General features: G+C 41.7%; 1 protein-coding gene across 14 annotated transcripts in view; it reads right to left on the reverse strand.

The window, feature by feature from the left end:
* The window catches only part of SVIL (supervillin), a 140,012-nt gene extending 122,488 nt beyond the window's left edge, over positions 1-17,524 (reverse strand). For 13 of the 14 annotated variants that reach the window (XM_065050629.1, XM_065050621.1, XM_065050650.1 and 10 more), the window contains exon 1: positions 17,367-17,524. The gene's annotated coding sequence lies outside the window, so the exon portion shown is untranslated. Of the gene's footprint in view, positions 1-17,210; positions 17,234-17,366 lie in introns of those variants that run through there. The other variant, XM_065050617.1, reaches the window with a different exon arrangement.
* Between the last annotated feature and the right edge of the window lie 195 nt (positions 17,525-17,719).

The raw sequence follows: 17,719 nt of genomic DNA on the forward strand, positions 1-17,719 counted from the left end.
TCCTAGATCTAAAGATTTCATTATTTAATATGCTCCTATACAACTAAAATGTTGCATGGGAAATGGTTCCATTACAGTGTCTCCCTTAGTTCCTTTGGCCGGGACATCAATTACTTGGGACATCTTCTCAAAGGGCTGCAAAACCAAATTATAATGTTCTTAGTCTCATTAAGCAGCAACACTTATGAAAGAGCTATTTTACCAGCATGTAAACCAATGACTTCTGTCAACCTAGTAAGTACTATAGAGCAGATTTCCACATACGCTCAATAGATTGTCTTCCAAGTTCTCAAAATGAATTTTTTTGAAACATTCCTTCAGGCTCAGAGACATTCTAATGTTCTGATTTCACAAAAATGGCAGTTTTCTCCTTCAGAAGACACAAGCAATTATGCTGCAGATTATAGTTCTTAACCACCTCTTCAAAAAACCCTGTACATTCAACACTTCATCACCACAAGGTAACCTTTATTTGATTTGCCTAGTTTCTCTCACTTCTCCGACTCATTTTGCAGCCGTGTTACCTCCTTATTGTAACTTAAGCCTATAGCATTCAAAGTACATGAGGTGTCAGTGTTAATATCAAGCATTAAGGTCTGAAGAATCATTCTTTCAAATCAGGGTGCATTCCTTTTCTCCAAAACAAATCAGCTTTCACTTGCTTTCATCAATTTTGACACTTTACTGTCTCCCTCAACACTTAAATATAGGAGAAATACTGAAAATTAGATGCATCATTCATCTCTAAGTGGGTTTACAAACAGGACCTTGAGCACATTTTAAGTGTGGAACTGCTCAGTTTCCTCTTAACTTACTTAGTCCGAAGCCATTAGTAGCACAACATATTTGCCGCTTTAAAGATGTTGAGCTTCTTATATGCTGAGAAGCAGCAGTTCTCACAAATGTTTACCACAGGACCGAAGAGGAACAGACTTACTGCATCAAGCATGGAAAGCAGCAGGTATCAAGGGATACCAGAGTGACCACTGGAATTCCAGCTTATCACAAGCAACACTTGCAGTTTCGAACTTGCCAGCACTAACAAAGTGGATAACATAGACAGGTGTCCATTTTTACACTTCAGGAATTTATTAAAAAAAAAGAGATTCTACATTTAATAATTGTCCAATTTTTAACATCAAGTTTTTCAAATTAGTCTCCAAGGGCTTTTTTTTTTTTTTGACACTCATTGAGCCTTTACCTGTACAGACAAAATTTCTTGAGACAATATCATTCACATAACTCATGCCCTCCTTCCAAACTCATACCACTGCTGCACTCTAGCAAGATCACTGAGTGGTCCACAAACCAAAAAAATGTAATACAAATAAGACATGCATGATTTCTTTTGGCCATAAAAGAAAGATACTGCAAATACGGCTAATGGAGAAGATTTGGTGGAGGTCAGGCAAAGGTGGAAGTGCTAGAGTGGTCAGCAACTCCAAGTCCTTGGCCAGCCAAGGTGAAGTGGCAAGTCCAGGAATGTCCTATTCAAATAAAAAGTGGGAGAGTGACGGAAGGACAAACTATGTTTCAAGTCTTTGCTGAAAAAAAGCATTCTCACTTGAATTGGACAATTAGGGTTGATTTCAAAGTCTTCAGCAGTACAATTGACCAAGTCTCCATTTAATTGGTCTCCATGCAATCCATCAGGCACTTCTGGCATGTAAATCTAATCTTCAGTTACATTCAGCTATACTGTAAGATCTGCATTGCACAGGAGCACATGTTCCTTTTACATCTCTACAAAGAAGGAATCAAATTTGGGTTTGGCAGAGGTAGCAGTGATATATTGGCCATTTTCTGCCCAAGCCTGACTGGCGATTACTACAACTCTGCACTGAAACATCATCATTCAGCGGGTCTGCACGGCAGTGGCAAGATTGCTTTGAGTATCTGGATAAAATCAGAAACAGCAGAGTAATCCAAAAAGTTTAAAATGTGAATTAAAGCTGTGCAGCTCTTGAGAGACCCATAATAGAAAACCAGTCCCTTAAAAGTATACCTACGTTCCAGCAGCTCTTCCTCTAAAGCTAGCAAGAGGTCACCGAATTCAGAATCCTATTTTCCTCTTTGTTTTTCCACAGTCACCTCTCCCGCCCAGATTATTATACATCATCCCAAACAGCACAAGCACATCATCCAGCTCCAACAGAATGCAGGATACCTTGGCTGTTGGGACTATGTGGATCAACTGGACATGGCCTGAGTGTCTAGCAATAAAGTCTTCATAGCAAGTCAGGGAGGAGTGCACAGCCAAACAAAACAGAGAAATCCCCCCAAACACTCAAGAACAGACTAATGACAAAAACAGACCATAAAATCCAAAACAGAAACAGTTGAATATCCTACCAAAGATAACAGTCACAATTAATCACAGCCTCCAGAAAGGCCAGATTCAGAAATGGAAGGAATATTAAACATTTAGCTCTCTCAGACAAGGCAGAAGGACATGACTGATGCTGCATGGTCATTAGTGGGTAGGTCATGTACTAGCCTACTCAGATCCTCTCTTAAAAATGGATTCAAGACACGTTTCCTGGGTTTAGATTTATCTCCTGGGCTTAAGCATCTTGTGATGACGTGACTGAAAACATCATCCTCATTAATGAAATAAACTTAATTAAAATTCAATAAATGTAACAATTCCTGAAGTTTAAAAAATATATTTTTCTAACTAAACAAAGTTAGGGACATACTGAATTCATGCAACATATTGCACTTCTGTTCACCTATGCAAATTTAAAAAAATGCTTCATCTGCTAGTGACAACATTATGTTACACTGGAGAACAGAACAACTCTTAATACAATCATTATCTGATCTGCAATGTCTCAAAGCATCTCAGCTTCCTCAACAACTGAGATAGCCCTCTTCACCGAGCATTTATAGAACAAGACTGAAGACTTACTTATGCATGAGGGCAAGAGCAGCAGTTGAAAACCCCTCCCCAAGGTTTTGGAAATGGATAGTGCCACACAAGAAACAGAAATGAGGCAGTAAACAAAATTAAGCAAGTGCCTAAGACAAACAGAACATAAGAGTGATTCTTGTGAATCAGGTGCACAAACAAATACATGCTTGTTCTAAACAACTGCACTCACTACAGAGCACATCATTTAAACAGAATGAATCAAATAGATACTGTAATTAAATCTGGAGAAAATATAAAGGAATATTTGAGAGCATAATCCAAACAGTCCTAACTAAGTTCTAGCACCACATTTCAGGATAAGGGTCCTCCATGCCACATCTATTAAGTTAAATACGTTGGTGCTGCAAGACATCAGAAATAGCACTTGAACAACTAGAGAGCCATAAGCAGTGCTCAGCCAACAAACCTTGCAGCTTAGCTGGGCAGTGAGAGCACCTCTGTTAACAATTAACACTGGACCACCTCTGAACAACAAGGATTTTGCTATGGAGATACTGCCTTAACTTTGAGTCTAAATCTCAGATCTCAATTACATAATATTTCAGGCAACAAGATCACCAAACCATAAGGTAAAAAAATTAATGAGAATCTTTTTGGAACACTCCTCCAAATGAAACCTGTGACTGAGGTTTGTTTATACAAGTAAAATTCAAGGCAGTCAAGCAGTCGCACTCTGCTTATTGCCAGACGAGTCTGAAATTTATTTCATCCACCTGTAATGCAGAACACGCTCCCATGTCTAGAGCTTAACACAACCATTAGTCTCCCTTTTGCACGGTGGATGTGCATCTACTGCCAGAACTAAGTGAGAAATCAAACAGTTTTGTTTGGTAGGGGTTTTTTGGTTTAATTTAAATACTTCAATTTCCTCTATAATGAGCAAAAGTTTTGTTAAGATGTGAGAGAAGATAAAGCTGGTTTTACTTCAGTCAAAACTGTATATATGACTTATCCTGGAGAACATACTGATAGTACAGCACTAGGGCAATTCAACACTTGCAGCAGCCAGTAGAGCCAGCTCAGGTGTCCTTCGCACTAACCTGGAGATCTTGGTCGGGAGATTGATGTCTTAGGAGACAAGACTCCTGTACTGTGAGGTAGGTGTGTAGGGCCAGTCACTGGCAGTAAACTTACCAAGCTGCACCCACCAGTGCCACAAAGTCAGCAGGCAGGAACAATAGTTTTGTTAAACAAAGCTGGTGGTTCCCGGGAAGCCAGCACACTTGGAACCCACAATCCACAAAGCTGTCTTGTCAAATCAAATTACTTTGTTTCAAGCCAATGTTTATAAAGGACCAGCTTTTAAGCTATATTCCAGTGGTTTTGGGACATTCAAAAATCCTGGAGTTTATGCAGGTTGTCATAACTCTTTTGTTGCCAAATATGCATTGGTGGCACTACTGAGCAGTTACAGAAAAGGCTAGGAATCAGATCATTGCTGGGAACATTTCCAGCCAGACACTTGTATTCTGCTAACTCAAACAAGACACTTGCATCCTTTGTGCCAAAGCAAATCCCCAATTGCAAAACTAGGTGAAAAAGCAGGCCTTCACTGATGATCACAAGCCAAAGCCATCAGGTTCAATAGCACTTATTACTCTCTAGTAAACTTTTAAGTACTCAGACAGAGTTTGAACAAATCTTCAAAACTTCCTATGTTGTTTGTATTGACCCAAGTACAGTCATTTCAAATCTCCTTCCTCCCAAGCATTTCTTCTCCATTGTCTTTAATTTAATCCCCAGTACAGAAAGACATGCTGTTACCATGGCTATTGTAACTCCAAAATACAGCAGCTCACGCTGTCTTTAAAAGATGCCGGATGCTCTCATAGCATCTTTACAATCTGATGAACTAGTAAAGGATCTGCAGTTTTAGATTACTAACAATCATACACAGTCAAAATCCAATAGAGCCAAACAACATTATACAAATGCAATAGTTTCTGGCCTTTCCCAGCTGTGATCTTCCCTGAAAAGCATAAAGTTTTCTTTAAACAAAGAACTTTTTAAAACGTAGTGTGGAAAAGAAGCCACAACCACAAAAGAAAAAAATAAAAGCTTCCAATTCCAGCATTTTAAGCTTCAGATGAACACTACCGCAGAATTCAATTTCAATGCTTTTAATTTGTCAAATCACAGCTGAAAGGTGTGATGAGAAAACCCATGTTCATACATACATACAGAAGTGAACTGTGAAGAGCACATTTTTTTTGTCCAGTCTGATTCTGACCCACCTTGCTCCACCAGCATGAAGGCCAAGGCTCAGAAGTCAGGAGCTGATCAAGGGGCCTTGTGCCACCAGTACTCCCACTCCATCCCCACTGGGCTGACCCCACCGCACCAGCTCCCACATGCACTGGAGGTCTGAGAGCTTCCTTGGTTTCCCAGCACAGCAGAACATTGATGTGCTGACGCTGCAACCAAAACCCAAGATATGGCAGCTTGCAAAGTTGAAGAAGTGGATGAGAGCCACCCCAGAATAATCAGCACATGTTTACAGCTGGGAGCAGGAAGGAAAGAGGGAAATGGGAGGAGCAGGGAGCTGTTAGACTCAAAACTTCATCCCCAAAATGGTAAACCACAAAGCCACACACACATAAAGAGTGCCCGAAAGGTTTCAAAACTTATTATAATTGCCTCTAAAACAAAGTTTTCAGAGAAGGGTTTCAATGAGAGAAAGGAAATAATTTCGCTGCATTACTCTGCAAAGTCTACACCTTCTAGAAATGAGTTCTGAGGCTCAACAGGGTAACGTCACTATCCTGTGCAGGGAACATTCAATAACACTGTAATACTATTGTAAATATAATTTACAATAAAAGCGTGCAAAATGAATGGCTGTTTGGACATAAACCACGACTAGAGAGGGCAGCCAACACTGAGACTACCACAAGGGAAAAGTCACAAAGCCCAAGGGAGTCGGTACACAAGCCATGATTTCCAGAAGGAAGGGACAAGCCGTGGGTAGCACATTGGCAGGATGCTGCTAGGGCTGGATCCCACAAGCCTTGGTGTGGGCAGCATGAGACAGTGTAACACCATTTGTGAGAAGCACAAATTTCTTTTGTGCACACCCTTCCAGCACAGAAAGTTATGCCTGACCAGAAAGGAAAGTTAATTTGGCATAGTTTAGCGAAGTCTTAAAATTCTGCCAAAGCATTGTCCAGACAACAGAAGACATAGCTACTGGCAAGTTCTTGCTCTCAGAAATCACAGACTTTCAGAGAGTCATTTAACCTCTCTGTAGCTTTATTTATTTGCAGTATTTTTAGGTTGTAGAAAGAGCAACAGCTACATAGGTAGAGTATAAAGGCAAGAATTGTTCAGGCTTGGGGAAATCAGACTCTAGACACACCATGACAGATGTCCTGCCTTAAATAGCAGCAGTACGTTCCAGTACTTGAGAGCCCAGCTAACACTCCAAAATATTGGAAAGTATAAAACATTAATGAAGTTCATGTGATAAATCTGTTTCAAACAAGTAGCCTGCTCTGCAAAGAAAAATAAAATCACTTTTACCACTGCTATCTTAGGTAATTTGCTACATCTCTACTCATTGTTCTTTCATGAAAAAGAAAAACAAGAAGAATGTGCTGTGTAATTTGAGTTCTACTCTTGATTGTGTATTTGAAAGGAACAAATTAAGGATGCAGTTCTCAGTGAAGAAAGAGAGATTTACCTTATGTGAAGTCTGAAAAACTGATCATTTGAAATCCAGAACAGGGATTAAATGAAAAAAAAAAAAAAAAAACACAAACAAACAAAGCAACAAGAGATTGAGAACACCAAGTCGTAAAGAAAGAGACCAGCATAAAGAAAAAGAGGGATGTTCAGTATAATCTCAGTGAAGGGATACACGTAATTTTTCAAGTCACTTGAACCTGTCACTCCCAACCTGCGGTGCACACATCACACACTAGTTGTATGCAAGTCACGTTCACATCGCACACAAGTGTTTGCCAAGTATTGTCCAGGAGTGTGCAGAAGCACATACATGCCTGTATGTGTGTATGCACACATATTGGTGCTGATCTAGGAGCAAACCAACCACCACAGGCAATCTCAAGTACACCAGTTTCAGAAACCCTAACAAAGCAACTCAAAAACATGGCTGTATTCAACAGAGGGATCATGTTCTGTTGCAACAACTGTTATACTTAGAGACTTGAGGGCGTAAAAATAATTGAGGAATAAAGATGGTCTCAGGCTTGTAGGTATTTGACAAGCATCCAAGCCCCAGTAGCACACGCTTTGAATAAAAGTGTCACAAAACATTTGAGCAAGTGATCTTCTATTTATCAAAATAATAGTGTTTCTTACAGTAGATCTTTAGAGGCCATATACACACAAAAAAAAAAAAAAAGCACTAGAACATTCTAAACAATTTTAATACACAAAACTAATGACCGTTTTATAAGAGAAGTTTTCCACAATAAGAATTTGTGGTTTCCTGTGCAAGAAAGAATGTCAATTCACATGAACTTGTTCATGGAAAAAGTTTTTTTCAGGACTTCCTTAAGAAAGTAACCTCTGTAACACCAAATTTGCTTGCTTTGTTTCAGCAGTGACTGGCCTGATTATATAAGTCCCCATGTCAGCCTTTGCATAAGAAAGATCTAATAAAATAGCATTTTTTTTATTGGAAGGATACTGTCTACTATTGCATAATGAAAATATATCTATGTGTTACTCTAGGAATTTCACAAGTAATCATAACTCTCAAAACCAGTAAAGTGTTCCCTCTCTTCGTTGCATTTGCAAAGAACTTCTGACCAGGCTGAAGCTCAGCACAAAACCATTCTGGCCCTCCACTTCCTTACTTCATACATATATACGGGCCTCTTGGGGTTTTGCTTTTGATTTCAGCAGCTCATTACTGGCAGGCACCTCCTGGGAGCCCAGAAAGAGCACATCCAACCAAATACTGCTTTAAAGATTTCTTTGAAAACCCTACTAGGTGAAAACACTAATACCAAGTCAGATTAAACAAAAACACTGGTAACTTCTTTTTTGCAGCTCCCTACTGGAAGGCAGATTAGGTTCCCAAACCAGGGAATGGAAATTTATATCTCACCTGGAATGTTTCATCTGCCATCTCCCTGCCCACACAAATCCCCTCAAGTTGTCTCTGGCTGTAATATCCCAGCAGGGTACACAACACCGTGCATTTCAGACACGAAGTTTATTACAGAAGTATTAGCTGAGCATTTCTTTCTTAAACCACAAGTTTTAAAACCTGAAATGCATACCTATCAGCAGTTAATTATGCTATAGTTGGCTTTTATTAAGGTAAGTCCTAGGAAGTTGTTTAGCTGGGTTCAATGCCACTTAAATTCAAAGTTAATTTTATTCAATTTAATTTAATTTCAAGCTAGAAGAATTAAACTTGCATTCCATACCAGGAATCCATATAAACAACTTATTTCCATACACCAGGCTTTTGCTTGCAGTAGGAAGCCAGAACAACTTTGTTGCCAACCCACAAATACAAAAATAGGCATTTGCATGCAAGCTGTAAAGTCAAGCATGCAACAAATATTATGAAAACAAGACAAACAAGTGTATTTAAGAAAAAACAAATCCTTTCTCTGTCAACTATTGGTACTCAACAATATTACAGGAAGGAAGAGGGCAGGGCACTGGGAAGAGCATCCAGGAGAGGGTTGGTGCAATCCCACGGTCATGGTATTTACAGAGTTCTGGGGAGTCTTTATTCTCTAAGCTTTGCAAGGGTCAAGTTTTGTACAAACTCCTTTGAAGTAATATTTGTCACAGTATATGCTTTAAACCACAAATGACAGAATACTGCAACTAAAGTAATTCAAGCTGAAAACCAACAGTATGATCCAACGAGGAATACATAAGCTAAGCAGTTCTTTGTGGAGTAAGGCAGAAGAAGAAACAACTACCTTTTAGCAGATAACACCTAAGAGCTGATTACAGATGAGAGTGCAGCCTCATGCACAGCACACAAACAAGGCAAAGCATCCAGAACACAAGTTAACTGTAACAGGCAACCCTAACAACAGCAGCCTCACTAAGCCAGATCCTTACTGATAGCTATTACCTTGATAAATATACTGTGTTTTCTTTTTGTAATTTTGTTCATTTTCGTAACTTTTGCTTAAGTAAGCAAACCCTTGCATTTTTCCAGTGACAGAATTGACTGTGTGTAAGTAGGCTCTGTGGTGCCCTACACATGGCTGATCAGCTGTATACAGGGCAGAGTCATGATCTGCACAACCTGTGAGGTAACAGGCACCCAAGCTCACCAGCATGCAAGGCAACCCATGGTAAGAGCTGCAGTGACCAACCTGGAAAGAAACAATTTAAATTGCCAAAGCGAGAGATGACAACTCTTATCATATATCAACCTGTGGCTTGGGGAAGCAGCTCTACTTCTGTTTTCAACTTAACACACACTGTAATTTTTAGCTTCAGAGAGCAGTAGAAGAGTCATGGAGGTGAGGCAGGCAAAGCAGCACTTACCACCAGCTGTGCAAATGAAATCATTAACAACAGCAAAAGGAAACAAAGGTTGAAGGGATTAATTCAAGTTATATTTCTGGAACAGCAATTTTCCTGCTGCTGGAAATGCTGCTCTCCTGTGCAATCCACAAAGTCTCCTCTTCCGCCAAGACTTAAGAGTTGTCAGCTTTCCTGGAGTTGGAAGGCATTACATAGACAGACATGTCTTTAAATTGCCTGGGAAGCCAATTTAAGTTTACAGGAAACTTTAAAATAAATATTTTCCCCTGTAGGGGATGTAGCAAATTTAAGCCAAGTTAACAACATTGACAGAAACTTTCATTTAAAAGAAAGAAAGAAAAAAACCAAACACAACAAACAAAAAACCTCTAACAAAAAGCTTCCTTCAATGCACGATTTCTATGTCTCTACAGAACTTCCACCAACTTAGTTAGGAACAGGTTTTGGATGTGAGTGAGGGGGTAACCCCTTCTTTTTCCCCCATTGCTTTTAAACATCTTTAACAATTTACTGCCATTTAAAGTCTTATCATTTTACTTTTTAAGGAGCTTTAAAGGTCCCTTGCAACCCAAACTATTTTATGATTTTATGATTCCCACCACCTTCCAGTAGAAGCATTTTTTTCTTCTAAAGCCTTTGATAACTGAACACGTCTTATTAATCAGTTACTGTCTTCCTCCTCTGCTCAACCAATGACAAACCAATACCTCCTAACTTTCATACTTCTCAAATTCCACTCCTCCCAATCTCTTCTATGTCCATTCCCTAGACTCAGTCCAAAGGGCTTTATGAATTAATCAGCAGCATTCAAAAAAAAAAAGTTCCCTAGTTCCCTAACCTTCCCTGTGACAGATGTTTTTCTGTGACAGATGTTTTTGCTCCACTCCTCACCCATCCTTCCCTGCCCTCAGTATCACACTCAGTTGTCTTCCTCTGTTTTTGAAGCCTGGACAGTCTGGTGTTCTGGATGAGAACCCTTGTTACATGTGAAGAACTGTTCATACATGTAGTTATTAAATCCAGAATAAACATTCATTTCCACGTTTTCTGTAATAACTACACATTTCAGCTAATACCCATGACTGTGCTCAGCTAACATAACTATTTATCTAATATGATAATTGCAAACTATAAACCTGTATTTCTGCTATGATTTCAGACAAATACTGATTTAGTACTCCAACAATGAGTCCTAAAGAATTAATTTTCCAGAAGACAAGAGCAAGCGTCTAGCCAAAGACAATCAGTGTTTCAACTTCTTTTAAGACACTAAAACTAGAATGGAAAAGTTCAAATTCTCAGCTATTTAGACATATGAAAAACAGATCCTGAAATATACTACCCTAAATCAAGAAACTTCTTATGTTTATGTTCTGTTTCTACAGAGCAATGCATATTACTAAGCCAGAGTCATCTTATTAGCATAATTTAGGTAGCATTGATGTTTAACAGGAATAGAAAAGCTACAACCAGCTAGGACGGAGTAGGCCTTACCAAAAAAAAAAAAGGTGGGGGGGGGAAAACAAATATATCTACAGTCACCTGAAAATTTCCTCTCTGAATAACAGGGTTTTCAGATCAGTTACAATGGGTAACTTGGAGCCTGGAGCAGAAGTAGCCTTTTCTGCTATCAACAGCAAGAACGCACAAATCATTCCTTTCCAGTCTCCTTTACCATGAAATGATTCACACAGCCAGTAAAATTCAAATATACATTCTTCAACTGTGAACTGCATTAAATATGTGTTCAAGCAAAAATTTGATTTATCCCCTTGTACAGGAGCATGGAATGAAACCAGCTCAAACCTCTGGAAACTTAGCTTTGTCACTATCTCTAACCATCCCTTGCAGCAATCAAATACATGTTCCTTCTCACTCAAAGTTTCAACCTGACATTGTAGAACAGATTAAGTGTTTAAAACAGTGACTTCAGTCTTCAACACAAGTGTCTCCCTTTTCCAAACGTGCTTGAATTTACTCTGTTCAAAACTCTAATTGAAGTTCACCATACTTCAGTATCTCCAGGGAGATAGTTACAGATTCACTGCTGCAGAAAAAGACAAGTTCAGCCACAAAAAACATTTTCCAGGCATCTCCTATCATTTTCATAGCAGGGGCAGCAGGCTGGATGGAAAAATCCAGAAGGCAGGGCTCAGCTTATGGTCCCTTACCTGGTCTGAGCACACACTGAAGATACAACGCACTTCAGAGCCCCTGTTCTTTCCCCACCATCAGATCTGAACAGTGTGGCCACTGAAAAAAACTTGTTTCAAGAACTGGTAAATGAAAGCCTTAGCTGACAAGATGTCTTGTTAAACTGAGCATTGTTCAGATAAGTGGAGAAACAGATGACCTGTTGACATGGCTTTAAGGAGCACCTTTTCATACCCCGGTTATTTTGGATGTTACTACGACAGGCTGTAGATGTACATATATATATAAACATAATTATATTTCCTATTTGTGCTGAACCTAAGAAAATAAGATTTTGATGCAATCTGTCCAACTAGTGGCCAAGAAAACTTCTGACAACACTGATACAGTAAGAACAGTCTACATTTCTTTGAAGTCCATTAGAAGCAGGAGAGGGGCTCGCAACACCCAGCATTTAACAAGCCAATTTTATCTCCACTAATACTTAACACCAGAGAAACAAATGCAGCTACAGTTGCCTGCATTAAGCAGCTGGCAAGCTCAGAGATGGAAAAGTTGCGGAACAGCTGGGGAATGTGAGACCCTTTTGAACAGGCTGCTATGTGATCCAAAATAATGGTACGTGTTTACACACAACACAATGGCAGCAACAGCCAAGTGCAGGTCTGGCGAACGCCATACAGCTGCTCTTTCCCTCAGACAAGGCACCTCGAGCAGACACAAGACAGTTCATATTTGCAAAAATACGGCTTTCATCTTACAAGGCCACAGTCTGATTTCCAATATAGACAGCTGGCCCTCCAACTGGACTAAACTGTACAAGATTCTGTATTAGAAGTTACCTTTTAAAACAGGCCTGAATTAGGGTCATAAAACTTTCCAAACGGTTGCCACCACCGTTTCCAGCAATGAGTTATTCAGACCAACAGGTTGCCACCTAACATATAAAAAAACCTTATCTTGTGACAGTATTTTCCAGCTGGAGTTAGGAAGACAGCCATATGTAAATTCTTAACAGGGACACTGACTATGCAGGAGTTAGCTATCCACATTAGCGAAAGAAAGGAGGGTCTGAATAAACATAGGCTATTTTACAGCTTTTTTTTTTACACTAGTGTTGCACACGGGTGCAAATTAAGTTGGCGCCTGAAGACAATACATCCCACTGCTTACACCTAAACAGAGGGATCATCCTTATTTGCTGCTGCTTATGCAATGACTGGTAGGGTGTTGCAAGGAGCACTGGCTTGTTTCACAATTGCCATCTGAAGACAACACAATTTTGTACATGATCTTGCACAAAAATTGCATCACCTTAATTCAAGTGATCTTCCCAGTTTTCAAGTCTCAGAAGCACAGTATCAGTGGTACCATCTGCCTTGTTCAAGACAAGCCATGATTAAAGAGTGATAACAAACTGGCTACTACTTTATATCATAACCACACAACTCCTAATTATGCTAGGCACCAAACAGAGTTAGTAATGGAATGTTTCGACCCACTGCATCTTGAAGACTGTTACTCAAAAGAAATAGCACTGAAAGACTGCCTCTTATATTTCCTCTGCACATAACCATTGATGTTACAATCCCAGTTAAGAGCTACTCAGAATATGATAGTTAAAACTAGACAAAGACAACCATCATAGCAACAATAACAGACACAGGCACAATTTTTAATCGCCTTTGCTTTTATAAAATAAAATGCCACTAATAGCCATCACAGAAAGGAGGATTTTGACATACGGGTTATAAGATTTTGTCTTGTAATTAACAGGACTCTGTCAATGGTAAGCACATCTCTCAGCACACCTAAGCAACCAAATGACACATCTGTACACTTTGATTTCAGAGTTCTGATAAAGGCTTTCTAGTGAAATCCATTTGTGAGTTAAGCCACATTTCTAAGAAATTACCCATTTAAATGAAATATACATACCAAATAAAGGAGGAAAACAAGTAGAGCTTTGAATCACACTTCCAAAAAAGGTGCTTCTGGTACCAAAATACTAATAGACGAAGTGCCCTTCCTGCAGGCAAAGCAGTAACAGGCATGCTACCCCCAAATCCTAGCATCTGTAAAGGTAAGAGAGCAGGGGCGGGGGGCAGCTGCAAGTGCTGTTGTGACAGAGGGTGCAATCGCTCATATCCCCAAGAGGTCCCAATATGAGCTCTAGAGCCCCACCTTCACCAGCAGCTTTTTCTCCAAAGTTTTAAACCAGTTCTGCTACCCAGATTTACCCATCTTCAAGCACCGCTCTAACGTCTCTGAAGTCTCGTTCTCAAAACAAAAAAGTAACAATGGAGGCTTGAAACAAGTGCGGGGTGTTGGAATGAGTTATGACATCGGCAAAGCTTAGCAGAGTTCAAACAGATGATTTTTAACAATTACAGGTAATGCACTGACAGTCAACCTACATGGGCAAGTGAGATGTGAAGGATCTGGACCATCCATAAGCTGCACCAAACCTCTCCCAAATTACTCTCCATACATACCATAATGGATTACTCTTTCAATTAAGATCACAAAAATAAATTCAACAAAAAACAAACCCAAAACCTAATTAAGAAAAACACAGAACTCCAGTTTCTCATCAGTTAGTCTCCACTAAACTAACTACTGCTTTAAAGGTGAAGATATTTGTCTTAAAATTCAAATACTGTACTTACTACGTAGAGAAAAAATAAGTGTACTTGGAAATCATTCTTTGGTTCTACTCGAATAATATATTGTAGTTTATTTCAAATTAAAAGATTTATCAAGGTATTTATGTGCATGAATGGGCCAATGAGTTTCCACCTTTCTAATAAGTTCTTTTTAACAAGCATTTCACATGTGGCTATAAACTCAGCTCTTTCACAAAACAATTACTGCTTACTTGCCACAGAGGAACTAAGAACACATATCTTTTAATAACTTATTCCAAATTTTACTATAACTGCACACAGATAAGTTTTGTTTTGTTTTTTAATTGTTAAGATGTACACCTACACCAAAGTTTACTTGCCATAACAAAGATTTCCCTACCATGTAGATCTCTTGACAGCCATGTCCCAACAGGCTCCAAATCATTTATACGCATACCAAATATTGTTCAAAGCAGACTTGCTTCAAGCAAGATTAAATACCTGTTCAGTTTGAGCTGTCCCAGTGCCAGGATAAACTACACAATAAACTAGTTCAGACGGTTATCCCGCCAGGCACCAATGGCTTTTTAAACTCCCAGTACCCCAGAATCTGCTGCTTCTGGGAATTATGCCAGGAGCTGTGGGATAGCTCTCCACAGAGGACATTACAAATTAAATATTTTAGAAGTGTGCTTGTGTTTACAAGGAGCAAGGCTGCAACAGTTCAGCATATGAGTTAGCATGATTTGCATCCACACAGAACTGAGCAGTGCAGTTGGGAACTATAAATCTTCCAGGGAAACAAAGAGCATGAAATTATTCCCCCAGGGGAATACAGTCAGGCAGCACCTAGCAGGAAATAACACTCACCTGAAGACAGGAATTTTGTTCAGAACTTTACTGCTAAGTCATCCATGATTTTCTTGTGGCAATTTCAGAAGTTTCTACACAGGACAGGCACTTTGGTCCTGCCTGTATCAGAGGGGTTAATGATGCTATCATGGCAAGATAAACTTACAGGCATGCACATCTGTGCTAGGATACAGGTCTTTAAGTCTTATAGCTAACACTCAACTCCTTTAAAGTGAAAGCTGAAGTGTATCTCCTACCAGGATAGCAAAGAAAAAATTAAAATGCATCTCACTTAACACAATAACATCCAATGAAGTCTTCTAACAGGTAAGCAAAGCAGAACTGAAAAAGAGGACGCTACTCCAGTGCATCTCTCCAACGCTGTTACCTACGGCCAGATGCATTTAAGAACCAGGCCAACACCCTTTTATTGAGGCCTCAAGAGGCACAGGAAAACCGGATGACCTATCAAGGCTCTGATATCCCACCAGGGAAGAATCTCTCATAGCAGGAACAGCCGTCAGACCTGTGTTTCAAGAGCTGAGCACATTACCACTATTCCTTCCTCTTGTCCCCACAACAAGCACCTCTGTTTTGCAGATGCTTGATGAACACCATCAAGAAAGCAGGACCATTTCTCTGAAAACACAGGTTGGACCTCTACCACTGTTAGTCACACCAGGCAGCCCACAAAGCCAAGGACAGCACATCCTCACCGTGAATTGCACTTTCAGGTCAGAGGTAGTGACGCCCCAATGTAGTAACATTGCACACAGTTCTGTTGTCGTAAACCTCATTAGCCATGTGAATCAGCCAAGAGAAGTTTCCATTTTCAAGTGGCTTTTGTTTTCATTCTTAACACAAGATATTAAGCTAATTACAGGCTGAGAACATTTTTCAGTATGATATAGTTTAGTTTACTCTTAAAGAAACACACTTGCCACAATAAAAATAACCAGACTAGTTCAGAACATTTTCCATAATCTATCAGAGTGACTGTTCACACACCCAGAAGAACTTCCTATCTTCCAGGATAAGAGTACTAACTTTCAGCACCTGAAATGCTATCTGAGCTAAGATCAGCCTATGATGACGCTACAAACTGTCAAAGACCCAGAGCAATTTCAAAACTAAATGAAGAATTTTCACCTCCTATTTTATTTGCTTCCCAGGCCTCATGCTGCTGCCCCCTGGCAAGTAACAAACTTGAGTACACTCAGTCTTTGCAAGACCATTTAAGTCTGCCTTAAGAGTCATAATCCATGATCACGTGCAGACTTCAAGAAGGATTATTAATAAAATGGATCCAAAGGTATCATTATTAATTAGTCAGCTCTACAGCATTGAGTGTCCATGCTCTATGTAAAACCCTACAAGCACTGCACTAATAACTATCAGCATACCCTACTCATTTTTTTCCTGTTAATTACAATACTTCATTGTTTGCCCCCTTTCTAAACATATCATTATGTTGTGGATTTTGGACAAGTCGGGGCAAGCTGCAACCTCACTGCTGACCCATTTAAGCCAGTGAAGGTAAGTACTCAACCTCTCCAGCACGGCAATTGGGCTCTGGGCCAAAAAGGTTCCGTGCATCACTAAATAAGTACCCTGTTGATTATGCCAGCCTTTCCCAGTACCCCACTGTGCTGTAACCAACCAGCACCATGAAGTCCCTCTTTCTTTACACCACACGTGCGCGCTGCTGCCGATGCTTTTTTTTTTTTTTTCCCCCAGCCGAAAAAAGAAACAAAATCCCTTCAAAAATTTCTCAGCCCCGCTGCAAGTGGCCCTGGCGCCGAGCGCGGCAATGGCAGAGCACCCTCTGCCGCACCGCCCGCTCACTGCTCCGCCAGCCCCGCCAGCCGCCCCGCACAGCGCCCGCCGTCCGGCCCGCACACTCCCCGCAGCGCGCCCGGCCCCGCCGCCCCCGGCACGGACAAGGGCCGCGGCGCTGGCCGGCGCCTGCTGCCGCTCCCCGCCGCGCTGTGCCCGGCAGCAGGTGCCCCCGCAGCCCCTGCGGGAACCGCGGCGGGACCGAGCACCTCGTCCCCCACATGTTGCTGCGCTAGGGAGAAAGCCCAGAGCCGAAGTGACAGCTCGGCGCGGGGGGGAAGAGAGGAGGGAGGAAGCGGAGAAGTTTCGTGCAGCACCTTCGCGACAGAAACCAGCTCCCCGAGCGAGCGAAAAGCCCGCGGCGCCGCCTCAAAGGCTGCGGCCGTGCCCCGGGGGCAGCGCCCGCCCCGGCCCCGCGCGGGTCTCCCTCCCGCGGGGAAAGGGCGGCGAGCGCGGCCGCCGCTGCCACTCACCTCGCGGCCGGCGGCTCGGGGGCAGCCACAGCCTCCGGCGGCCTCCGGCGGTCCGTCTGCCTGTCCGCCCAGCGGGGCGGAGTGGGGCGGGGGCAGCGGCGCAGCCCCCCGCGGCAGGGCCGGCTCCCGGGCGGGCGGGGCAGCGCCCCTCGCCGCAGCGCCCCTCGCCTCAGGCCCTGCGGGAGCGGACGTGCCCGACCCCAGCCAGGCGCGCGGGAACAACGGCCGCGCGGCGCTACACGGCCCCACGCGGGACAGGGCAGGGTGGGGTGGGAGACACCCCTCGCGCCGGCCCCGCCCCCGCGCCCCCCGCCCGGATCGCCCCTGCTCAGCGCGCCTCCTGGAGGCGCTGC

Source organism: Columba livia, chromosome 2 (assembly GCF_036013475.1).
Source record: "Columba livia isolate bColLiv1 breed racing homer chromosome 2, bColLiv1.pat.W.v2, whole genome shotgun sequence".
Classification (NCBI taxonomy): domain Eukaryota; kingdom Metazoa; phylum Chordata; class Aves; order Columbiformes; family Columbidae; genus Columba; species Columba livia.